We start from the raw sequence: 27,632 nt of genomic DNA, 5'->3' as shown, positions 1-27,632 counted from the left end.
TATTTAATCTGCTCTCTAACACATGAGGGAGTCATTATGCATAGAGGGGAACACCATTTGCTCAAAGACAAATCCACGATCTTCAACATTTTACATTGACCCTTGGGAATTATCTATATGTGGGTGAGAGCCCCCTCCCCTTTTGCTTTTTTGCTTTGCCTTATGCAGTTATCACTGTTGTACTTTGGACTCCTTTAAGCATGAAAACTAACTAAGCACACACACACACACAAATGATTCTGGGATGGATGGGAAATTATCATTACTTGTCACAGCCCCCAAAGAGGGGCATGGATACCAACAGATGAAAAATGGAGCCCCAATATTACAAGTAAACCAATAACAGTAAAGGTAAAGTTACCCCTAACTGTTAGTGGACGACTCTGGGGTTGCGCGCTCATCTCGCTCTATAGGCCGAGGGAGCCGGTGTTTGTCTGCAGACAGCTTCCGGGTCATGTGGCCAGCATGACTAAGCCATTTCTGGTGAACCAGAGCAGCACAAGGAAACACCATTTACCTTCCTGTCGCAGCGGTACCTATTTATCTACTTGCACTTTGATGTGCTTTCGAACTGCTAGGTGGGCAGGAGCTGGGACTGAGCAACGGGAGCTCACCCCATTGCAGGGATTCGAACCGCTGACCTTCTGATTGGCAAGTCCTAGGCTCTGTGGTTTAGACCACAGCGCCACCCACATCCCCAAGTAAACCTGTGTTGTTGTTTAGTCGTTTAGTCATGTCTAACTCTTCGTGACCCCATGGACCAGAGCACGCCAGGCACTTCTGTCTTCCACTGCCTCCTGCAGTTTGGTCAAACTCATGCTGGTAGCTTCAAGAACACTGTCCAACCATCTCGTCCTCTGTCGTCCCCTTCTCCTTGTAAGTAAAACTATAGGAACTTGTTAATAACCATTGCAAGTTGGAATGGTCCAGGAGACCAATGTAAAAAGTTCTTCAGCAGAATCCTTGATCTGCACCTTGAATGACATGAATTCTCTCCACCACAAGAATGCACTTCAAAACATTTACTGCAGAACGGTCTTAAATACCAGCTACGATAAAATAAATATTACAAAATAACAAAGCAAAACGTTTCAAGGAATAGGGATCAGTCCTTTATGCACTTCAGTGGAGCTTCCTTTCTCTGGTCCCGGAGAGAGATTCTAAGCTTGTTCATCATTGCAGAACCATCTCTGCAACCCCTACTGTTGCTGCAACTAGCCATCTCCAAAAAGCCACACAGGCAAGCTTCTCAAGTTTCAGCTTCCTGCTGCGAGCGCTCTGCAGCTTGTATTTGCAGAGATAAGTCATCAGGTAGCACATCTCCCTCTAAAGGAAAAATACCAGGCTTCTCTGACGCTTTTGCCAGAGTGGAACTGTTTTGCCTAATGTAAACTTCCCTTTACAACATTTTAAATACAATGCGTTCAAACCTAGCATTTAACATACAACTTACAACTTGTGATTTCAGACAAATTTCTTGAAGCTGTTGATGCACCCAGAGAAAGAAATAAAATGATTCTAAGTCCACATCATTCTGGTGTGGGGTCTGTAGCCAGGCTTAGTTTGTGCCAGCAGTCACCAAGATTTCACCCTGACATCTGTTTTCAAATGCAGGACACAATTTTGGAAGGTAAAATAGACTACAGTGTTCCTTGTCAGGTTTGTTGCCCTAGTGTTGTTGAGAAGGGTTGTGAATATGTTGGGTGTAAAGTTATTTGCAGTATTGGTGCATTTTTTCATTGAGGCAAAAAGCAACAACAAGCTAAATTCTGCTGCCCCAAAAAACAACGAGACAATGAATTTCAGGGTGATAATTGTCTGGTATTCACTTCGTATTCAATATATAAATAAGTTTTGGTTAATCTGAGTAAATAATGCCATATTATTGTTGAGAGGTAAACATTTTTGCATGGCAAGCAATAAATAAATAAATCGCAGCTCTTCATGCCATTCCACACCTTCGGGCTGAACTTCCCTAACAAATAATAATAATAAAAAAGGAGAGATGGAGGTGAATGCCAGGAAAATGGTGCCTCCTCTGGATTCAGTTGCTTGAAGCAACAGCCTCATGGTGTTTTATGGCAAGGCCAGCCCTGCTAGCTGCTGTTTTCTGCCTCCGTTTTGCCAGATAGAGTTAGGTAAGCATGTTGCAGCAGCTGTTTTTGGAGTTGCAGACTGATAATTGCGTAGGCAGCTCACTGCAATAGCTCTCAGGTGACGCTGAATTGGAGCTGCTGTCTTGCAGGCTAGAAATACCCTTTATGATGCAAAGTGATTGGGGGACAAGCCCCTTCCTCATTCTTTCTCACCCATGAGTAGATTATGAAAGAGGAGGCCAAGGTCACTGTGAGGGGCAACATACACTTGACAATAAATGTACAATTTCCTTACCTTCATAGGTAGATGCCTATTTAAGATGGTCTTTTGATATCGGATGATGTTATCCGCATCTTAAATCTAAGGTGTATAACCAATTTTGTTTCTGTTAGAAGAAATAGAATTTTAGCGATATTACGGCTGCATACTCTGATATGTCATTTATTTGGAACAAATAGAGGGCGATATGCCAGTTGCCATGGCAACAAGTTCCCGCTGGAGTCGCAAAAGAGCTCTCGGCACATTTTGAAATTACTTCCTTCCCATTAATGCCTCAGCAGCAAGAAAGGTGATGCTCGCTGCAATTAAATACAAATGAATATGTTTAATGTTTTTTTTTCAAAAAAATGGGAGTTGCATTTTCTCTCTCTGAGTTGCTTGTGACGTGCGACAAAAGCAGAACAGGCTGAAGAAACAAAAGACTGAGTTCAGATGTAGCAGTCTGGATCCTTCTAAGCGAAGAGAAAGAGTCAGTCCCATTTTCTCGAGTGCGTACTTAGGCAGGAGGTATAATTTACGAACAATTTATTACAGACAAATTCTGCTTGATCTCAGTGAATAGAACCGAATGAACAGGATTCAGACAAGCATGAGGAAATCAGATGTTTGCTTTGGATGGAGCGAGAAAGATCAGATGGCTAACCGTCAACTAGGCATTGTTAGTTACGCTGAGTCAGATAGCCTGATCTAAATATGCATCCTACTTTACTGGAGGCAGGAACTGCAAGGGAGATGGAATGAATGATGGGCAGAATGAGAGGTAGAATGCAATCTGTACTGGATTTCCAAGGTTGTTCCTTTCCTTTACTGTTCCTGTTTCATAACAAGATCCACACATGGACATTAAGCAGCTGAAACATCAATTGATGTAGAAATCAAAGAGAAGGCCTTGCCCGTTCCCTGCCCCCAAGAGCCACAGACCCTCCAAGTACCCCTAATTTCCAGGGATACCCCTGATTTAGAGAAGCCATCCCAGTTTCTGATTTGATCCCGGAATGTCCCACTTTTCCTTAGGATGTCGCCATTTTCATTGGAGAAATGTTGGAGGGTATGGAGTTATCCGACCCCCGAGCCATCTGAAGGCAATCCTGTACAGTGGTACCTCGGGTTACATACACTTCAGGTTACAGACGCTTCAGGTTACAGACTCTGCTAACCCAGAAATAGTACCTCGGGTTAAGAACCTTGCTTCAGGATGAGAACAGAAATCGTGCAGCGGCCCCATTAGCTAAAGTGGTGCTTCAGGTTAAGAACAGTTTCAGGTTAAGAACAGACCTCCAGAACGAATTAAGTTCTTAACCCAAGGTACCACTGTATAGGGAAGTTTTTTAAAAAATATTTTATTATGTTTTTATATATGTTGGAAGCTGCCCAGAGTGCTGGGGCAACCCAACAAGATGCGTAGGGTATAAATAGTTAAATTATCATTATGGAATGGGACGTCCCTATTTTCATCGAAGAAGTGTTGGAGGGTATGGAGCTCTGTAACTATAGCTTTAACAGAAGCTTGATTGGCTGATATGGTCAGGCAATGATGCTTAGTTCTATGCCATGAAGAAAGCCTCATCAATCCGATTCCTTTAGATAAAGCTGCAGTTTAAAGGCACAGGGGCAGGTCAAGTCACTTGGACCTGACATCCTCTGTGTGATGAGCAGACAAGCTCTGCCTGTTCCAAACTCTGGATGCTCCCTCCCTGAAGGCAGAGAAGTTTGAAGGGAATTGAAGCGCTCACTGGCAGTTGATTTTCCTTGCTTCTGCCCCTTTCAACTGCTAGTTTGGTTAGTCTCAAAGCAGTGGTGGCTGATGCCAGTTGGGGCGGGTAGGCCAGGCGGCTATTAGGCCAACAGTAAGTTGAACCAGGGCCAATATCAGGAGCAAACTGGCAGTAAACCACACTGCATCTCCACCCCCATCATTCAGTCTGGACACTGAGGTCCAGCTCCGAGGGACTTCTGGCGTTTCCCTCACTGTGATAAGTCAGGCTACAGGGAACCAGGCAGAGGGCCTTCTCGGTAGTGGCACCCGCCCTGTGGGATGCCCTCCCATCAGATGTCAAGGAAATAAACAACTATCTGACTTTTGGTAGACGTCGGAAGGCAACCCTGTTTAGGGAAGTTTTTAATGTTTGATGTTTTATTGTGTTTTATTGTGTTGGGAGCCTCCCCGAGTGGCTGGGGAAACCCAGCCAGATGTGTGGGGAATATATAAAAAATTATTATTATTATTATTATTATTATTATTATTATTATTATTTCAGCCCATTCTTTCTCCTGCTCCACCCACAGCTTACATTTTTTTTCAGCCTGTATAAACATATTATTATTATTATTATTATTATTATTATTATTATTATTATTACTGTGCAAGTTGGGGTTAATTCTTTATTGGTAAGAACACGATCTGCACTGAGAATCCCAAGAACTGTGCGTGCTGAATTTTTGCTTCAAAGTCCCTCATTAAAGCCAGAAGTCGCAGAAAAAAGGTAGCAACACTACTAGGTTGCCGGGAAAGGATTTCTTGAGAAACATTTCTTCATTGGATTTCCATTTCAATTCAGTTAAGTATTTTAAAGAAAGACCAATCAATTTCTTAAAATATGCCTGAATGGATAATTTGCACACCCGCTGGTAAGGATGCAATTTGGGGAATGGCCCAATGAAATGCTATTGGAGAGTGATGCTGATAGCTCTGAATGAAAACTTACAAGCTAAAGCAGCAAGGGGTTGCTTATGCAATTAGGGATGTTCACTGGGGTTTTGCTCCTATCCCACCAATAGCCAAGCGGAAAGCAGAACAACAGACTTCTACTTGATCCCGTTTTCCTTACTCTGCTGGTGTATGTAGTCATACATTCTAGCTGCATTATCATTATGCTCTGGTCAACAAATGTACATGAAATCTTGCAAATGAGAGTATAACTCCTTGAGTATATGAAGCCCTCTCTCCTCTGTGTCTTATAATTATTCTGTTCTAATTAGTCATCTTTATTTTAGAATGCAAGTTTGTTTGTAACTCGGGTTGCTTGCAAAATCTGGATTTAACCGGGTTTTTATGCTGGAGGGTTCTAGGGTTTAAAGGCTTATTTCAGACATCTGGTTGAAATCACCGGACATACATATTGTAGCTGAAAATGTTCAAAATGGGCATCCACAATGTCTCTAGGATTCAGCATGTGCCACCATGAGAGTTTGATCCGTTATACTGGAAGACTCATTTGTGAAGTCTGCAGAGTCCAGGGAGCTGATGCACCAAACTGGTCACATATTCCAGATCCAGACTCTCCACAACAGGGGTGGAGAGGGTCACATGCAAGAGTGATTTGGGGAAGACATTTTGTCTCAGTCTTATACAGGGCTATCTCCAAAACCACTCAGTTGCTGCTTTGCTTTTGCTGGTGCAACATCTATCTGGACCTGTTCAGTTGCTGAAGACTCAGGGAGAGCTCTTCTGAAGGCTTAACAACCTAACCGTCCTGGATACTATCCTCCTCACTGATAGACAGGGAGCTTGAGCAAGTATATCTGAAGGAGTGTCTCCACCCCCATTGTTCTACCCGGACACTGAGGTCCAGCACCGAGGGCCTTCTGGCGGTTCCCTCACTGCGAGAAGCCAAGTTACAGGGAACCAGGCAGAGGGCCTTCTCGGTAGTGGTGCCCTCCCTGTGGAACGCCCTTCCACCAGATGTCAAAGAAAACAACAACTACCAGACTTTTAGAAGACATCTGAAGGCAGCCCTGTTTAAGGAAGCTTTTAATGTTTGATGTGTTACAGTATTTTAATATTTTTTTGGAAGCCGCCTAGAGTGGCTGGGGAGGCCCAGTCAGATGGGCGGGGTATAAATTATTATTATTATTATTATTATTATTATTATTATTATTATTATTATTTCCACCAGATTGGAACTGTTGCTTCAGCAAGAGGAGTTGAAGGCCCCACTTTTCTTGATAATTAGCTCTGTAGCTGAGTAGGTGTTTTTCATGTGTCCCTAACCAGGCACTTAAGCTGCACCTCCGAAACTCCTGTCTGGCTTGCTGAGTCTTCTACTTCTGTAGCCCTGGGGGAGACAAGGGGGGGGGGGTATGAGCGTCACCTAGGACCCCAGGCAGCTGGCTTGGGAGCCTCCAGCCATGGTGCAGGAATATCTGGATTCATTGGCTCTTTGGGGGGCATTGGCAATCTGGAAGGTCCTGTTTTCCTTGCTGCTTCTCTGAGGAGGTCTGAGCAAGGCTCAGCCCTCACAGATGGAAGAGTAATCAGTATTTTTGATACAAGGAGATGAAGGGAATGTGAGTTTTGTAATGGTGCAGAACCCTTTAGGTTTGGGTTAATGACATGGCTGGAATTAATGACATTTTGGTGGTGGCCTATTCTGGGGATGTCTTCTCAAGGGTCAAAATGAGAACATAAGAAGAGACTGCTGGGGGGGCCACTAGGTGGCGCGTTGGAAGATGGCTGACAATAACATCTCTCTGACCCATACGAGGTATTAAGGGGCTGCTATGGGAAGTAGGCAGCCTTCCTGGCCCCCCCAAGGGGATGGGGGGGGACTGCCCTGCCAGCGGTGTTCATAATGCACCCCCCGATCCGAGAGATGGGGGTGCTGAACACTTGGCACAAGCCCTCAGTGGAGTCAGATCTTCCTGACGCCGATTCCAATTAGCGCGTGCTGGTTGCTTCAGCTTGGAATTATAATTGGAAACAATAGTATTGGAAGGAAGGCTGAAGCACATATATCAAGTGAAGCTCGACGATAAGACTGCTGATTAATGGATCTCTGTGCCCGGGAGTGACGGATGGATAAGTAAATCTTTTGATGAACTACCACTATGAGAATGTATGGCTGGAACGAAGGGGGCGGGGTGGAGGAAAAAACTCTTTCTTTTTCCCTTGTATGATGTGACAATAATAACCCTCCACCCCAGAAAGAAATAAGATCGTCGCGTTTTAAAAATCATAAACAGAACTTTAAGAACTGTGTGGGAGGAAATATAATACAATAAGAGAAGATCGAATGGTGAGAAGGAGGAAAATTTCTATGACGCAGTTAAAAAAAAATGGCGTCTCGCCAAGACAGGCTGGTCGGAGAAGAAGATCAGGGGGAGGAGAATCAGGATTGCGTGAAAGAGAAGGAATGTTGGAATGCAAGTTTGACCTGACAGAGCCCCCTAATTTACTTGATTTATTGGGCCAGCCTGAGGAATAATAATGGACAGACCGAAGATTAACTTTGTTTATGGAAGTATTTAACAGAGGTTGTTCCTGAATAATATGAGTTTGGAAGAGCACAAAACCCACACAGAGACGCCAAATCTTCAATCTGTTTGTGAAAATTATCAGAGATCGCAAAGAAAGGAATAAATGATAACAACAAGAAGAGAAAGAAGGTAATAAAGGTCTATCCGAATCGAACTGGATGGAACTGTCGAACAAAAGCAGCAAATAAGTGATGTCTGGAGTCATCTGGAATTTTGGACTCGTGAGGAGCTTGATATATGGGTACCCCCCCAAAAAAATTTAAAATTTGGCTGTATAATTTGGAACTAATGTGATTTAAACAATGTGATGTGATTGGCCTGTTAATAAAAATTATTTCAAAAAAAAGAAGAGACTGCTGGATCAAGCCAGAGGCTCATCCAGTTCTAGAAGCCTACGGATAACATAAGCAGGACCTGAGCACAACACCAATCTTCCCTTCTGTGGTATTCAGAAGCAAACGAAAGATGTTACCGAGATATTCTATGAATAAAGGGCTGCTCTCTAATTTAACACCCAGAGCACTGAATTCATTATCTACTGTCCAAGACTTACAGTATAATGCATTCGTTTCAACCCCTCAGAAAGCAACACACCCTCAGGAAGTGACATTATTCGAACTTGCAATATCCACCCAGGGTGGTGAAAACACAGATTGTCAAGGCCATTAGAGGAGCCAGCAGTTGGCTGTTGCCCCCCTCGGTGTGTTAACATCATAAGGCCACCATGGGTGTGGCACAGTTTGAACGCAGAGCCTGTGTTCTTCTGTTTGGATACTCTCCAGCCTGGTTTCCTCAGTCTGAGAAGAAAAAACCCACAGATATAGTAAAGAATGCTTAAGCAGGCCATGAAAATGTTTCTGTGCAGCTGAATATGTATTGCATCTTGTCAATAGTAGAGCAGTCTATCGCAGCTGGAAGGCAGGAGTTACATACTATGTCAGATTGGACAGATAAGGAAGGCTGGATAAGAGGCCAAACATATGATCGGCAGTACCAGCAGATTTTCCCTCCTACTAACTGGAACCAAAGGAAGTACAGTTGAGCTCAGGAGCAGCCTCTGGGCCGAGTCGAGATCTGTAGATCAATTCAACTCTGGCCTATCTACCTGGTTCACAGCCAAGCCAGGAAATGGATATGAGGTTTCAAGAAGAAATATTAATTGGAATCATGCACCGTTCTTCTTTTACATCCTCTTGTGCAACAGATTTGAAAGGCTGTTTGGCATTTATACAAGCTCCTGCTTCTCATTTTACCTCAAATTGAACAGCATGACATAAGGTTTTATTTTTGGCCAGCTAACTGCACATTGTCTAAATCTTGAGATTTATTTTCAGCATTATGGATGCTTTTCTGCAATAGGCTAGAGTAACTGAATATGGACCCTCTTTTTTTGGTGCGGGGAGGGGAGAATATAAATAGCTACAAAGGAGGGCAAGATGTGGAATCCTGGAATTTTAGACTTGGAACGGATGCAGGCATATGCAGCTGTACCATACAGGGATCAATCCTGCAACCCTGGCATTATCAGCATCATGCTCTTACCAACTGGGCTATCTGGACTTCATGACTTTTAGACTGTGCGGAAAAGAGGACTTTGGCAAACACAACTTAGAGGAGAAAGAAAAAGTGATGAAAAATCCAGATTTTATATCCTTGGTAAAGTTAAAGGTGTTGTCCCCTTCTCTGAATCTATTTCTAAAAGCCTGATCTGGCCTAGGACTTGGTATCTTCCTCACAAACCTGCCTAACCACTGGTTGTGTCTCTAGAACAGAGGACGGCAACGTCCGCCGGAGGATGGGCCAGATCGTGAGTGCATGCGCGCTCTTCCAGGTCAGAGGAGTGCCCGTGCACAGGCGTACATGCTACTTCCGGCACTCCTCCGACCCGGAAGTGTGCCGGAAATAGTGTGTGTGCATTCACACGGGCGCTTCTCTGTCCCGTACGCATGTGCACACGCTATTTCTGGCACACATCCAGGTCAGAGGAATACCCGTGTGCATGCACACAGGCGCCATCAACCTGGAAGTCGGTCCCACCCTGTAAGAGTGGGGGGTGTGGGGGCAGGGGTTGCCATGGGCCTTAGGTTGCTGACCCCTACTCTAGAAGCCCTTCTCCAGGTGCCTCTGACTTGTGAGGTGAGATGCGTGACAACTGGACTAAGGTCCCACCTGCGCTATATTTAAAGCAGTGTCATGCCATATTAAATAGTCACGGCTTCCCTCAAAGAATTCTGGGAACTGTAGTTTTTAAGGATGCTGAGAGTTGTTAGAAGGGCACCATTCCCCTCGCAGACCTACAATTTCCAGAGTTCCCGGGGAAGAGGGATTGGTTGTTAAACCACTCAGAGAGATACTAATAATCATTTAAAATGGAATCCTTCAGTAATATTTAAAACAAAGCGTTCATCCTGCACTATGTTTTCACTTCTCATTATTTCGAGTTCTCCATATCGATGTTTTGCAAAGGCTACTAAATTTTTGCATTCTGAAAAGATGGGTTGATTTATACAGGCTGAAAAAAAATGTAAGCTGTGGGTGGAGCAGGGGAAAGAGAATGGGCTGAAATAATCATCATCCACTCTGGGCGACTCCTAAAAAATATTAAAAACATGATAAAACATCAAACACTAAAAATTTCCCTAAACAGGGCTGCCTTCAGATGTCTTCTAAAAGTCAGGTAGTTTATTTCCTTGACATCTGATGGGAGGGCATCCCACAGGGCGCGTGCCACTACCGAGAAGGCCCTCTGCCTGAAATGTACAGCCTCACAATATATAGGATGTGATATGCGGCTTAAGTGCATTTTCATATTCCAAAATCTTGCAATCTTTACATCTCAGAAACTGGTTGTACGAAGGGGGCGCAGAGAGTTTGCAAAAATGGAAAAATGCCTGTATAACATGTTTTACTGGTGAGTAATGGCAGAATTTCCCTCATCTTGTTTTGGAATCAGCCTGGCAACTAAGAGCTATTTTTCATGGGTGTTTTGGGGAAAAACTTCACCTTTCTTATTCTTGTTCTCCCAAAGCCTGTAATGCTTCCACACACACACTGATGAGGCAGTGTGCATACATCTTGCCATACTGACTCCTGAGAATTGTCGTTCCTAGCCCTGGTAGGGTTGGCAAAGTTGTCCAGCTTTTCTGGGGAACATCTCCCTCCCAAAACTGGGATTTTAAAAGCATTTTTCTTTTTTAAAAAAATCAGCATAGTTGCCATATGTCCAGGTTTGCTGATTCGGCGAAAATCCACATGGATGCCATTTTAACAGCCCGATTCCTGGGTAAATCTGGACGTATGGCAGCCTTGGAAACAGCGAGAGCTTGTTCCAATATATAAAGGCTCAGTCCAGCTCTGGCATGAATTGGAGCAAGCTGTCAATCAGAGAGCTATCCATGGTCCTGTATATCACGTACAGCAAATTATTTTGTCTTGCAGGTTATATTCATGCTGCTTGCCTTTTCTAACTGCCTTACCATTAACCAGCTATTGACTTCCACTATTTACTACTTTTTGTCTCTGCAGCTGTAGACTATTCCCACCAGGTTTTGTCCCAGACGAGTGTCCCTCAAGCAGCCAAGACGGGACATTGCAGAAGAGCCATTCTTCTTGGGGACCCCAAATTAGAGTTATTAAGTATAGAAGGAAGATAGGATCGCTGTAGCTTTCATTTGGTATACAGAAGAGGAAATGTTTGCATGTGTGGCTTCTCATGTAAGAAAATACAACCATGCACACAAATGAAACAAATGCTAAGAAAGATGTTCCCAACACAATTTGATGATATGCTTATCATGGGGGATTGTACAGATAACTGTTTCATGAATCTGCTCAAGAAAGCTGCATCCAGCAAAAATTCAGAAATAACTTCACCTGCTAAAGACTGTGTACCAGTTCACCTTTGTTCCTCAAACGGAATCTGTTGACCACCCTCGCATTAGATTAATCAGGAAGCACTGGAAATGCTTTCAGAAATTCTACCCAGTGAAATGACTCTGTATGCAAACAATCAGTCTGAGGTCTTCACTGAGTCGAAAGCAACAAATGATCATTTGTGTCAGTGACGGATATGGTGAAGCCACCATCTTATAATTTGCTTTTTGCTTTTCTTTTCTTTTTGCCTGCTGGCCATAATGCTCAGGCCTATAATGAGATAATAGGGACGCGGGTGGCGCTGTGGGTTAAACCACAGAGCCTAGGACTTGCCGATCAGAAGGTCAGCGGTTTGAATCCCCGTGATGGGGTGAGCTCCCCTTGCTCAGTCCCTGCTCCTGCCAACCTTGCAGTTTGAAAGCACCTCAAAGTGCAAGTAGATGAATAGGTACCACTCCGGCGGGAAGGTAAAAGGTGTTTCGGTGTGCTGCTCTGGTTCACCAGAAGTGGCTTAGTCATGCTGGCCACATGACCCAGAAGGTGTACACCGGCTCCCTCGGCCAATAAAGCGAGGTGAGCACTGCAACCTCAGAGTCGTCCGCAACTGGACCTAATGGTCAGGGGTCCCCTTTACCCTTTATAATGAGCTAATAGTTTAGTTAACACCTATGGCCACAAACCATGTTTCATCTTTTTCCCAAGAGGTGGTGAGTTTCTGTCTGGCCATGAGATATGGTGAACCTCAGTGGTGGCTTTATGAAGTTAGTCACTACCACAAATGGCTTTGCAACCCCCCTTTAGAATTACATTGGGAAATGCTCCTGGCTTCATTTGGTCTGTTCCATGGATATGTAAACAAGAGAGATTTTAGCATGGCTGAATGGGCTGCATTTACTTGTTGTATTCTTTATAAACCAGATTCTCAATCAGCAGAACTCAATTAGGGCAGCTTTTTAAATAAAAAAAGTCAATTTCAGCTTCCGCGATGCTCATGGCAGTCACTTGATTTAATTGTTTTAAACTGCCAAACAAAAAATGAGCATCTTATTGTTGGGTGGATCCTGGTTTTTCATACATTGCACAGAAATAACTAAGCATTCAGAGCTGAGCACAAAGGAAAGGTCACTAGGTTTTGCATCTGTGCTTCTATATTTGCACATGTTGCTAAGCAATGCACGGAAATCATAGCCCTTAGCTCCAAGATTGCCTTTTCAGACATCCATTATTAAAAGGAAATAAGCAACTGTACTTAGTAATATAATTTTACACAATTACTTGTCTGTCACTTTTGGTGACCCCTGGTGCTTAAAAGCTAAGGAGGGTAAATGGTTTTACACTTGCTTACAAACATGCTTTGTTCGAGTAAAGAGTGTATTGTATTGCTCAAAAATAAAATAAAATTACTGTAAGCTATCATCATGTGTTTAATGAGAAACGGTCTTTTAGCCATGTATTTTTAATGCGCTTGTGTGCCAGCTGATGTTCTCAAAGATGGAGAAATTCCTCAACATCTTGCTTTCTCATATCGCTAGTGATTAATCAGAACCTGGAGAATGCTGTTAAGATGACAAAGAGAACAAACAGAGGCACCTTCAGCTGTTCTTTTTGGTCCCCCCATGAATGAAGAAAGGCCTTTTCTGCTGTGATGGGTGAAGAAGGTAGGTTTAGAGACAGATAGGAACTCTGAAGAGAACTGAAGGTGGTATGAGGTTGCCATTACCATACACACATCTTCTTTTTGTCCCACCATCATCTTTGGTCAACTTCATAAAAACATGGGCAGAAGGAATTCTTCAGTGGTTTTTTTTTCTTATTAAGGATTTTCTTGTTTTACAGAAGTAAGTGTAATGCTTCGGTGTTGCTTCAACCTCTCTTCACTCTCTTATATCATAACCGTAATACAATAATTTCTAATTATTTATTTTGCTCATAGTTTAAATCCTGCTCACAAGTTCATCATATAATTTCTTTAAATAGTCTGAAAACAGTTTGGATTCTTCCATAAAACAGTCATCATTAAGTTCTTTTATTTTAGCTGTTAGCTTTGTGGATTCAACACAGTCCATCACTTTGCTTATCCATTCTTCTTTGGTGGGAACTTCTTCTTCTTTCCATTTCTGTGCATAAAGAATCCTAGCTGTTGTAGTTACATACATAAACAACTTAACCATCTTTTTTGGAACTACTGTCCCTTTAATCCCCAGAAGAAAAGCTTCAGGGGTTGGTGTTTTTTGCTTTTTGGTTTTTTTTTTTTGTATAATCACTTTAAACTTCTTTAAAATCTCCTAATATATCATTTACTTTCTTACAGGTCCACCACATATGAAGAAAAGAACCATCCATTTGTTTGCTCTTCCAGCAGTTATTAGGAATTTATGTTTCAAATGTTAAATAACCATTGGAAGTGGACAATGACAGATACTTCTGAGACTACTCCCTAATGATCTGTGTCAAATAAATTATTTCCATCACTGAAGGGATCACTTATGAGATAGTGACTGCTGGATAGAAAACTTTTGAAATATTAAAGGAACACTGAATCAGCAGGGTCAGCGCTCACTGCTGTCACCTAGTAAGCTTCTGATTATTGAAGCTTAAGGCAGTTCTAGAGATGCTGTCCAACTAAATTTCAGGAGACATAGCTCAGCAGGTACATCCAGGACTTTAAGGTGAGGTGTAAGCAGTTTCCTTCCTGTCTGACAGAATGTCAGCTCACATTACTTCGAAATGTTTGAGCACAGTGAAAAATCAAAGATCCACTTTTCACCATCCTCATGCTGAGGTACAAAAATCTTGCCTCTGATCTGCCTGCAGCATAAATGGCTTTCTCTTAATAAATTTTTATTAGTTTTTTTGTAATACATTTTTATTAGTTTTCAATTACAGTCCAAAAACAGCCTCGTTATAACAATACCAATTTATACAATTATTCCAATTATACCAATCATTCAAATACTGAATTATATAATTTAGTTAAAGTAGCCCCCAGTGTGCTATATTTGATGGTTTGATGATTTTCTTTATTCCTGAATTCTAAAATCTTTTTAGTTTCTATTGCATTCCGGTCATAATAATCCCTTATACAACAAATGCAATATTAATAACTTCTATTTGTGTTGACACATGATTAAATGATTTATAAAACTGCAAGTGAGGAATTGAAACTATATCTTTGTTCTTCCTGTGTGTGGCAATTATTCTGTCCGTGGTGTTTCTTCCTGTCCTTGTAAGATGCTATGTTTTTCTTTCCCCTGGTTGTAGCTGTTATCCGTCATGTCTTGGGCGGAGCTGATATCCCATTGTTGTTCCAGAAATTTCTCCATTGCTCTGACCTGTGTTTTGTTGTTTTGCACTGAGAACTTCAACAACAGCTGCAAAAGTCACTATGTCCCAGTAAAGTCACTATGTCCCAGTTGTCTCCATTTTCCCTCTGAGCCTGGGAAAAGCAGTCTGTCAAACTGCAGGTGACTCAATAAAGAACCTTATCAGTTCCTTGGCAGCTCACAGACTCTTTTCATCCTTCCTTCCAGCTGAAGATAGATGAGCAATTATGCAATTATGCTTCCAATTAAATTGATTCCAAGTCCTCTTAGTGTTCTCAGTTCACTTTGTAAATTTCCTGTTGCACCAGAAGCGGTTTTGTCATGCTGGCCACATGACATGGAAAGCTGTCTGTGGACAAATGGCGGCTCCCTTGGCCTGAAAGTGAGATGAGTGCCACACCCCATCATAGCCTTTGCCTGGACTTAACCATCCAGGGGTCCTTTACCTTTACCTTTAATGCAGATGACTTTTCTTTAGATCAGCATTTCATGTATTCATTATTACATTTTTATCCCACTTTTTCTTCAAGGAGCTCAAGGGATGTGCACACTTCACCCCCTCTCCTTTTTATTTTCAAAACGACCCAGTGAGGTAGGTTAGGGTGAGAGACAATGGCTGGCCCAAGGTCACCCAGGGAGCTTTGAGGCTGAGTGGAGATTTGAACCCTGGTCCTGAAGCCCTAGTCCAGGACTTTAACCTCTATGCCACACTGACTCTTGCAGAGGATTCCTGTGCATGTAAGCTCAGATGCTCTGCTGATTTCACTGGCAGGTACTGTCTAATAAGCATGAATTGGACTGCAAAATCCAAGTTTACTATATTATATTCTCACCTCTGGGCTGGCAAGTTATAAAACACTGCCACTCTCTGCAAAGCCTTTATTACACCCGCCTTTGCAAGAGGTAGATTTGTAGTAAATTTAAGACATCGCCTCCAGGCAAAGACGACAACACCTCATTACTGAGTGACATCTTTACTGAAGAATGAACATAACAAGTTTTTTTTTATATAGAAACAGTAAAGAAGTTTACATAGCAGTGAGACTGAAGGGGATAATACTAGCTGGTTGAAGAACAGTGTGCTAAGATTTGTAATGGAGTTGGGTGGGTCTTTCAAAAAAAACCAGAGTCCTTTTTGTTGGGGATAATTCAGATGGAAATTCCCAGGTATGCTACTACTGGGGCCCCTGTTTTGTTAGCCCAAAAATGGAAAACAAGAAGGGTCACAACCAAAGAAGAATGACAACTTAAACTGATGGGATACGTGCAGCTTGCAGATTTAACATATAGAATAAGAGAACAAGTAGAATGCACGTTTAAAGAAGTCTGGAAAATGTTTACTGACTATATGGATGAAAATTGTGTTCATTTAAAAACACATTAAGATAAATTCAAAAGTGTAAATAAGATTTGATGGATGTAACAATTGATTACTGAATGGTTTAGTTTATGTAAAATATGCAGGGATGTGTGGTCCGCAAAATGAGCCAGAGAAAGACAAGAAGGCAAGTCATTGATTTAAGGTTGTTTAAATGAATGGGACGCGGGTGGCACTGTGGGTAAAACCACAGAGCCTAGGACTTGCTGATCAGAAGGTCGGCAGTTTGAATCCCCAAGATGGGGTGAGCTCCCGTTGCTCAGTCCCAGCTCCTGCCAACCTAGCAGTTCAAAAGCACATCAAAGTGCAAGTAGATAAATAGGTACCACTCCGGCAGGAAGGTAAACGGCATTTCCGTGTGCTGCTCTCGTTCGCCAGAAGCGGCTTAGTCATGCTGGCCACATGACCTGGAAGCTGTATGCTGGCTCCCTCAGCGTATAGAACGAGATGAGCGCCGCAACCTCAGAGTTGGTCACGACTGGACCTAATGGTCAGGGGTCCCTTTACCTTTAAATGAATATGTCAAAATGTAATTTAGAAAATTATAGATAGATAGATAGATGATAGATAGATAGATAGATAGATGATAGATAGAGATAGAGATAGATAGATAGATAGATAGATGATAGATAGATGGTGGAGTTGGGTGGCAGTTCTTCTTTTAGCCTTCCTATGGAGTATTCAACTGTCACTCTTTCGTTTCCCTCACAGTGCCTCAGATGGTTTGTCAGTTTGGGGTACTGTTGAGAAAAAATGTTGGACACCACAAAACATGATGGTCCTCACCATTTTCCCCATCTCAGTGCTGCGACTGATCCAAGGCATGAGTGAAAAGAAAATGGTGGCTGCTGGCTGAATTCTGGCTGCCTGAACCAATTTCTTCATGTGGGAAGCAGAACCCAACAAGGATGCCACACTCAAATAACAACCCTGTTTGGGATGACCATTGCAAGATAACTGTTTCCCAAAAACTTCTATTTTTGAGCTGCTCTGAAATCCAGTGATGTATATTTTCTTTTTCTTTTTTGTGGCTATCATAATATTTACTGGTATTCTAGTGATTTATAGTTAATAAAATGTTACGGACAGAGGTGAAGATCCAACCATGCAATTGTAAGCCATAGCTTTTCTTGCAATATGTGTTAAACAAACCATAATTAAAAGTTTGAAAGGCGTTTTTGATTGCAGGGTGCGTGTGGAGAAATCCCATGGGAACAAAGCAATTTAAAGATCTCTTAGCTGGAACTTTTTAATCAGTCTGAAGTTAAGACTGAGGAAAATAATTATTTTGTCTTAAATCATCAATCTGTTTGTTTCAGTAGTGGCATATCTTCACTCTGGTTCTGATATATTGCATTGATCACACTGTCAATAAGGTCTAGAAGCGGGGAAAATGTGTTGTGAAATAAACTTCAGTATTGATGGATCTTGGATTTAAAGTTAATTAAAGTGGAAAATGCGTGATTGGGTGAAATTGCACTACCAATCGCTATATTAACTAGGGAATAATGTTCAGTTCACGTTGATTCCAGCATGGATAGATTTATTTTCCCCCGTGACACAAAATGATCATATTTGTAAAGGGATTTTGGGGGGTCAAAATTCCAATCTTTGAGCAAGCTAATAATTGAAACAAGGTTTCCTCCACATCATAGAATGGATACACATCCTTAGGTTCCTTCACTTCGAGAAGTGAGGTTGAAGGGAACCAGGCAGAGGGCCTTCTCTGTAGTGGCACCTGCCCTGTGGAATGCCCTCCCATCAGAAGAAATAAACAACTACCTGACTTTTACAAGACATCTGAAGGCAACCCTGTTTAGGGAAGTTTTTAAATGTTTGATGTTTTATCGTGTTTTTAATATTCTGTTGGGAGCTGCCCAGAGTGGCTGGGGATGGGCGGGGTATAAATATATTATTATTATTATTATTATTATTATTATTAAACTGAAATCCTGGGAGGATCTAAAACTTCCTTGGTTGGGCTGCATTGAAGCTGTGAAGACGTCAATCCTCCTGAAGTTTCTCTATTTCCAGTCCTCTTGATAACTTCAATTGGCACCCAGAAAGCTAGCTTCTCAAGAATAACAACTGTAGCCTAACCCCTCTCCCCCCTGATGTGGTGGCTTTTTATATAGAAGTAAAAGGTCCAACTGTACAATCTCCCACTCTTCTTCTGGACGACTGTGCCGTATGTGTTTCTGAAAATCTAGTCTGTTCTTGGTGCCATCATAATTCTGAAGTGACATATTCAAGGTTAAAAAAAGGTAAAGGACCCCTGATAGTTAAGTCCAGTAGTGAATGACTCTGGGGTTGTGGCACTCATCTCGCTTTAATGGCTGAGGGAGCTGGTGTTTGTCCGCAAACACTTTTTCCGGGTCATGTGGCCAGCATGACTAAGCTGCTTCTGGCAAAACCAGAGCAGCTCACGGAAACGCCATTTACCATCCCACCGGAGTGGTACCTATTTATCTACTTGAACTTTGATGTGCTTTTGAACTGCTAGGTTGGCAGGAGCTGGGACTGAGCAATGGGAGCTCACCCCGTCGTGGGGATTCGAACCGCTGACCTTCTGATCGGCAAGCCCTAGGCTCAGTGGTTTAGACCACAGCGCCACCCACATCCCGGATATTTAAGGTTACTATTGCCAAAAACAGATAAATGCTATTTACTGACTGAGCAATATTAGAATCTCCACTGACCCAAATAAGTGACATTTCCTAACAGTCATTACAGGTGGAAATAGACAACTATATCCTCTTTCTTCAGAAGTGACATGACGCTAAGGCCTGCCTGCTCCAGGAGATTGTGTAAATCACTGCAGCCTCCTTCAGGTGTGAACCCTTTGCATGGAGTGGAAATGGAGGGGGACTATACCCTCCTGGCCTTGCCTTCAATGTTGCACATGTCTGTTCAATGATCTGATGGCGAGCTGGCTGCATTTGTGTAGGCTCCTTCAAGCAATTGGTAGCCCTATATGATCAGCAGTGGTGGGTGAATCTCTTAATTGTGGTTTTTCTCTGTCTTTCCACTCTTAAGTTAGGTTCTCAAAAGTTCCATGTTGCTTTTCATTCATTTTAAAAGACCTCATGAAAACCATTTTAGCATGGTTTTATCCCAACAGACACATTTCTGCAAGCAGCTTTCCTTAACAGAATGTGTTTATGTAATGAAACACCACACAGCATCAAACTTACGGGACTGCCTCTCCTGGTATGTCCCACAGAGGACCCTAAGGTCCAATGCATAATAATAGCTTAAAGGTCCCAGGCCCTAAGGAAGCCAGACTATCCTCCACCAGAGCCAGGGCTTTTTCAGTGATGGCTCCGACCTGGTGGAATGCTCTGTCCCACGAGACTAGGGCCCTGCAGAACTTGATCTCCTTCCGCAGGGCCTGTAAGACAGAGCTATTCCACCTGGCCTTCAATTTGAATTAGCCTGATCCTCTATTCCATTTTCCCTTTCCTCTTCTATGAAGAAACCCTTTCTGGGAACCCACATTAAAATTCTTCCCTGGTCTCCCATGCCCTAGTAGGACCAGCTTGGCCAGTTAGCCCTGGTGATCATTCAATGTCTATTGACTGGGGTTTCCCCCCCTAAAAAAATGATCCCTGAATTTTTGAATTTTATTGATATTGATGCTGCATTTTATGTTGTAATCTATGCTGTTTTATGCTGTTTTAAAGTCACATTGTAATCAATGTTTTCTATTTGCTGTTATCCGCCCTGAGCCCGGTTTTTAAACCGGGAAGGATGGGGGTATAAAGAAAAAATAATTATTATAATATTATTATTAAACCTGCCTGGTCTTGGTCAGAGGGGGCAAGGGAAAAGGAGATGCAGCGCTTCTCCCTTTCTCGTCCACTACCCCAAATATGTCAAAGTCAACATTTTAAAAACCTATCAATCAATTTGTTTTGGGGATGGCTCCAAGGTCAGGATAAATCAACCTGATTCAAGGGCCACAAATTGCAGGCTTCACCAGCTACGCTAATGTGGAAAACCCAAAAACTAATGGTAACACCATATGATGCTGTTTTGAATACAAGGAAATGTTTGAAAAGTAACAAAGGGAACTGGGCTGGTCTGATGAAGGGAGATGGAGATAATTTTGGGCCGGAATCTCCTAGAGACCTACCCCTCAATGAGAAAGGAAGGAAATTAAGAAAGAGACCAACAAAAGACAAGGAAAAGTGCAGGTATAAACAACAACAAGAAGATCTGCAGAAGGGACATGGAAGAGACTTAAGAGCCTCGGACATAAGATTACCAGGTTGATGGACTAGATGGAATGGACAGTAAGGAATGACATAACCCGAGACCAGGAAGAAGAGACGTTGGATGAAGATTGGAAGAAAATTTATAAAGGAAAATTCTTATTTAGGGAATTAGCGTAAAATTAATGAATATTAGGGAAAATGTTGGAATGAAACTATCTGGTCTTAGTAGAAATGATGTAAGGAGTTATGTATAAATAAGTATTAAATTTCAAGCTTTAAGGTATTTTACAGTAAGATAAGGTTAAATAAATCAAGGCAAATTGAATAACAGAATATGGGGAAAGATGGGAAGGATTTGCTGAGTTAATTAATAGGTTAAATTGTTAAGATAAATTAGTCAATAAAAATTGAGAAAGATGGAAAGAATTTGCTGAAATAACTAATTAAACTAGAATACAAAAAGGGAGGTGTGAGGAGGTCAATGAAACAAGCAAATGGAAGTTAAAGATATGTAATATGGGATTTGTGTTTTGTTGTTGTTGTTGTTGTTGTTGTTGTTGTATTGCTGTATTGGTTTTTATGTATTTTTATGTATATTTTTTCTTCTTCTCTCTTCTTCTTTTTTCTTTTTCTTTTTTTCTTATGTACTGTTTCCTACTTTTTCTTCTTTTCTGTAATCCTGAAACTTTTAATAAATATTATTTAAAAAAACAAAACAAAGGGAACTGGAGATGACTGGAGATGATGAAGGCTGCCTTTTCTTCCTTACTTTGAGGCGGACGCAAAGCTTTTACCAATGTGTAGCAGTGGAATCAGGTTGTGGAAATAAAATATACAACAAGAGGCTCTATTGTAACTCAATTTAATGCCCTGTATTTTAAATTAAATTAGGTATGCATTTAGTTGAATCTGGCCACTCTATTTGTAATGTCAGTGTTTCACTGAAAGGTTTTCTTATAACTCTTTCTCCAGGACGCTAACAACTCAAGGGGAAAGCTGATATTGCATTAAAGATGAACTGAAATGGTATTGGCTTTGAAACTGCTTTTTTTTTCTTAAAAAAAATATGTAACCCAAAGTCAGGGGAAAACATGCCCTTATCAAATCTTGATTGATCTAGATTTATTGATTCGGCCTACTTCATTCATCCATGGTGACAAACCGTAGCCCACCCTATCTTGCAAAGCAGAATAAATTGCATAACATCAAAATATTTTTAAGACTGCACTTAAACCTGGCTTAAAGTATTTGGAAATGGAACTTTCCTAGGGCACAGGTGGGGTAGCCAATTTTTGATTCACTAATCCAACTAATATGTCCTGTCAATGGGTGGATTCCCATTTGCACAATGAAACCTTCCTTTCCTCAATGCACATCCGGGGACTTCAAATCTGATCCAGAGGATTGGAGGGGCACCCAAAACAGATTTAGGGATACGTACAGGGAGAGGAGGGGGCAGTGGCATGGGGGGCAAAGGAGCTGTGGTCCTGGGCACAAAATTATAAGACGGGCACAACCAGGTGCCCCCACAAGAAGCTTCCTCATTAAGGCTACATGGCTGAACTTCTGCCACCTCCCAGAGATACAGGGAGGGAAGCCGAGCCCTGGCTGGGCCTTCAGGGCTGGGGTGGCACTTCCTTCTCCTCATGGCTGATGAAAGAATGCCTGCCCATGCCACGCCCCTGCACGGGCTGAGCTGCTGCTCAGTGCACCAGTGTGTGTGTATAACACTTGGCCACCCCGGGCACCACCAACCCACGCTACGCCACTGAGAGGAGGGGACAGCCATTGTGCTGATGGGACAGTGGTTTAGCATTGTTTTGACTGCAATCCTGTATGTTGATGGCACACCCTCAAAAAACCCAGCAACAGGAAATGTATCTGAAATGGATTAATGCAGTTCCACTGGAGCAGAAGGGAAGCTTCACAGATGGGGGCAGCCACCGAGACCAGATAACACCGGTCTTGAAAGACCTACATTGGCTCCCAGTACGTTTCCGAGCACAATTCAAAGTGCTGGTGTTGACCTTTAAAGCCCTAAACGGCCTCGGCCCAGTATACCTGAAGGAGCGTCTCCACCCCCATCATTCTGCCTGGACACTGAGGTCCAGCGCCGAGGGCCTTCTGGCGGTTCCCTCATTGCAAGAAGCAAAGCTACAGGGAACCAGGCAGAGGGCCTTCTCGGTAGTGGCGCCCGCCCTGTGGAACGCCCTCCCATCAGATGTCAAAGCGATAAATAACTACCTGACATTTAGAAGACATCTTAAGGCAGCCCTGTTCAGGGAAGTTTTTAATCTGTGATATTTTACTGTATTTTTTGTTTCTATGGAAGCCGCCCAGAGTGGGGTACAAATAATAAATTATTATTATTATTATTATTATTATTATTATTATTATTATCATCTTTCACCCCATTTTCACTGCCTTATTCTAGTACTGACTACAGTGAGTGAGACTATATTGCCTTCCACACATATAGGTTTTCTCCCCAGTGTATGTTGGGGGCAAGTTAGAACGATGGTCCTGGTAGCATCACATAGTTCTGGAAAATTTCTAACAGGACCATCCTTCTGCATGCAAGGCGGATGCTCTACCATCAATCCACAACCCTTCCTGTGCTGAGAGAAAGTCAAATTCCATGTATGATGGCCATTGTAAGTCACATTTGGCATGAAATGTGGGGTTTGATGTCATGTGGTTATGTGAAGTATGATGCTGTCCCTTCAAATGAGAGAGTGGTAGACAATGGCGCACCAGGGATTGCTTTTTTAAAAAAATGTCATAACATTTTTATTGTAATGAAAGATTAGCTTTCATCCGCATTAACATTCTGTAGGCTTTTGAAAGTGGTAACTGGCACATATGTGACCAGTATATACAGTTTATTAGGTGGATCCTCATCTTCATTGCATTTTCTGGATAAACGCACATGGATATGGTAAGGAACATTCCTTACTTCTTTTGTAGTAAGGGATTTTCCGTAGGTCCCGGGCCCTAAGGAAGTTAGATTAGCTTTAACCAGAGCCAGGGCCTTTTCAACACTGGCTCTGGCATGGTGGAACGCTCTGCCTCATGAGACCAGGGCCCTGCAGGATCTGATTTCTTTCCGCAGGGCCTGTAAGACAGAGTTGTTCCGCCTGGCCTTTGGCTTGGAGCCAATTTGATTCCCTCCCCCTCTTTCTTTTTTCTTTTTCCTTTCTCTTTCTGTGATGAGGCTGGATTTTAATATTTTAATGTTTCAGTATTTTAATTGTTGTATTTTAATCTTGTTTTTAAGTTGTATTCATTCAACTTGTTTTTATTATTGCTTGTTAGCTGCCCTGAGCCCGGCCTTGGCTGGGGAGGGTGGAGTATTAATAATAATAATAATAATAATAATAATAATAATAATAATAACATTATTATTATTATTATTATTATTATTATTATTATTATTATTATTATTATTATTTTGCCCAGACAGCCTTGTTCACGCGGGTGTCAATGCGTACATCAGGAGTCCCCATCTCCTTCATTGCAAATTTTTGAATCTCCTTGTGAGCACGGGGAGCCCACTTCTTGAAACACACACCATGGATGTGTTTGTGAATGTTTATAGTATATTCCCGAATAACCACCTCATTGATGGCTGATCGTTCTTTCCTCTTTTCACCGCCTTTCTTTGCAGGAGCCATCCTGCTCAGGACCAGACCAGAAAGGCACCAGGGATTGCATTTTGAGTTATAATCTTGTAACTGTTCCCTTTTTATTATCTAGGATCTTATACATATATTTGCCAAGTATGATTTGCCCAAATACACACGTAATCCGAACCAACCTGCCTACCTAATGAGGAGTAAAGGAGCTGCTTCAAGTTTCACTACACAGATTCCCTCTTGATTTCTCTCCCCGTGTGCCCTTGCCATGTTCAGCTGTGTTTTCCCCATATGTACAGCAGCGCACGGTCTCTTTCTGTTTCTCTAATTTGTTATCACAACGGAAGAGTCCAGATCATTAAGTGCCTAATTGAACTTGATGCTGTAGCAATCAGCTGTTGTCTTCCTCCTAAGATATCAGGGATGTGAGCAGCACCATCTGTTGGGCTGTAGCTGCAAGGAGGAGAAACATCAATATTGAAAGCAAACAGTTTCTCCATACTCTCCTTTCTCTATGCTTGTGGGCCATATATAGAGGGAGCTTGGCTTGAACTTAAAGGGTTGCCATACGTCCAGGAAAACCCGGACATGTCCTCTTTTGGGGGCCAACATGCCCATCTGGGCGGATTTTCACATTTCTGGATTTTTCGGGCTCTTTCGCCAGTTCAGGTTGGCAGCAGCTTGAGCAGTCCTCTTTTTTGCTCTTCAAGATATTGCAACCCCATCACTGGTCCAGTCAAATACAGCATTAGCATGGTCATTATGCATGCTCAGACACAAGGTCTTGGTGTTCTACCAACAGCGCACAACTCAATGGGGAAAAAGAGTTTAGAAAAGGAACTCTGTCACTGGGTGTGGATTGCAAGTACAGGTAAGAGGTTGTCAGCAGAAATCAGACAGTTTGTTAGGGGGGAACCCCGTTTGGTTTGTACCTGACTTCTAGTGTCTCCACCCCCATTGTTCAACCAGACACGGAGGTCCAGCACTGAGGGCCTTCTGGTAGTTCCCTCACTGTGAGAAGCGAAGTTACAGGGAACCAGACAGAGGGCCTTCTTGGTAGTGGCACCTGCCCTGTGGAACGCCCTCCCATCAGATGTCAAGGGAATAAACAACTATCTGATGTTTAGAAGACATCTGAAGGCAGTTTTTAATGACTGTTTTAATGTATTTTTAATATTTTGTTGAAAGCCTCCCGGAATGCCTGGGGAAACCCAGCCAGATGGGTGAAGTATAAATAAATTATTATTATTATTATTATTATTATTATTATTATTATTATTATTATTTGATTGGAATCTGATCTAGTAGGAAGTAAATGATGCTGCCTGGTTCAAGGGTGAGGCATTGAGAATCATGGAGATTCTTTTATTGCGATTATATCAGGGTTTATATAATTTTGTGTATTGCAGTGGCAGGAATGCCTGTCTCAGACCAAGGAAGAAGAAGAAGAGTTTGGATTTGATATCCCGCTTTATCACTACCCGAAGGAATCTCAAAGCGGCTAACAATCTCCTTTCCCTTCCTCCCCCACAACAAACACTCTGTGAGGTGAGTGGGGCTGAGAGGCTTCAAAGAAGTGTGACTAGCCCAAGGACACCCAGCAGCTGCATGTGGAGGAGCAGAGACGCGAACCCGGTTCACCAGATTACGAGTCTGCTGCTCTTAACCACTACACCACATTGGCTCTGTTTGTTCAGACATGTCTTACAGGGTGACCTTGCACAATACTTCATCTACCCTGCCCTACAGGGTTGTTGTAAGCATAACACAGGTGAGAGGGATAAATCACACCAATGTGAGTTCCTTGGAGAAAGGATGGTGGCATAAAAATGTACTCAATGTAGGAAGATTTTTCAAGGTATTTTCAGCTCCTCGGTTCTGAATTTAAAGCACCATCCTATATGGGTCTACTTAGAAGTCAATGGATTAAACAGAACTTACTCCCAGGTAGGGATGCACAAATCAGTTTTTTATATATGTCAAATTTAACAAAGAAGGGGGGAAAGCAAAAACAGGTTTTTTAAAAAGACAGAAAAAACCACCACAACAATATGCACTGTTAGCTCACATTGAGAATACAACAGCCGTCCATACCTTCCTCTACAATTAAACATTTAAGTCAATATAAGGCCTCCAGACGTCCATATAGATACCCACACAAAACTGTTTATTTTAAAAATTTGTTCAAATGCAGCAAAGGCAGTGAGGTCATCAGACCACTGAGTGGGGGATTTATCCTTCCAGGCTCAAAGTGTATGTCTCTTGGCAACCGTAAGGGTTCACAGCACCAACTTTTGTTGTCCTACTGTCAAAAGGGATATAATTTAAAAGTTCATGAACCTCTGTAAATATCAAATATTTTGCCAGTAGGAAATTTATATGGACAAGAACTTCAGACCAAATAATAATAATAATAAATGTATTACTGAACATGCTCACAAGTTATTCCTTTTCCGCACAACACCTTCAGCATTTATCTGGATTCGACGACTTCCTATACAAAATGCTGTGGACTCCAAAATACTTGAAAACAAACAAACAATTTTTGCTGGATCAGTCTCAAATTCCAATCTAGAGAAACATTCTATATAGATTCTAAAGCAATTTTCCATTGTTTGGCTTCTACAGTACACTCTGATTCCCTATTTTCTGAGTTCCTGTACCTCTACTTATAAAAGTCCAATGAGCATTTATACACAGAAGTCATGGATTTGGCATTTTTCCAGTTTTAGGTTTAATTCTCCATATTTCCACAACAGCTTGTGATTGTGGACTTTCCCCCCATAAAAGTCAACCTGAAAATTCATCACCATTTTGGTGTGAATTACTCCCAACGTGCATATGCTTGTAAGCATTTTTGCCTGACATGTACATTTTTGCAAAGCAATTTTCCCTAACCCAATGTCTTTTTTGGTACATAATTTCCACCGATATATGCATTTTCATGCACACTTTATCAATTTCTGTACACATTACCTTGCTGGAGACTTGCAAATTCTGTGAAGAACTGAATATTCAGAGAAGTGTGAATTTCAAAGGATGGCTGTGTTTTGGTTCTGATATAATTTTGGACAGTGAACATTTAAATGTGACCTGATTCAAATCCGCACATTCCTATTCCTAGATGATTACTGATAGGCTTGAAGCTTGACGAACCAAGCTTGAGAGTAGCTTTGTCAGCAAACAAGCACCAAGAAAGGTAGCAATGACCTCTAGGCTAGCACAATGGAACAAATCATTGTATGCTTGCCTTGCTGTTCTCTCTTTTGGAAAAAAATATTGGGATATCAGTGCAACAAATAATGACAATGAGCATGAATAATTAACACAGAATAACTACCAGCAGCAATGAAGGCCTATTTTCATCTAAAGACATGCTCACAGCTACTGCTTTTTCTGTAATATTACCGTACGTTTTGGAATCAGCTCTTGTGTTGATACTGATCCTCACACTTCCTACTACATCTAATATAGAACTCTTGGTGCTGACTTCATTTTTCTCAGTGTACTGCTGATTTTTAGGTTGCTTTACTTTTTTAATTTTGGAAGTTTTGTTCGATTTGACATCTGTAGA

This window comes from Podarcis tiliguerta, assembly GCF_965153285.1.
Source record: "Podarcis tiliguerta genome assembly, chromosome: 7".
Taxonomy (NCBI): domain Eukaryota; kingdom Metazoa; phylum Chordata; class Lepidosauria; order Squamata; family Lacertidae; genus Podarcis; species Podarcis tiliguerta.
This window is presented reverse-complemented; position numbering follows the sequence as displayed.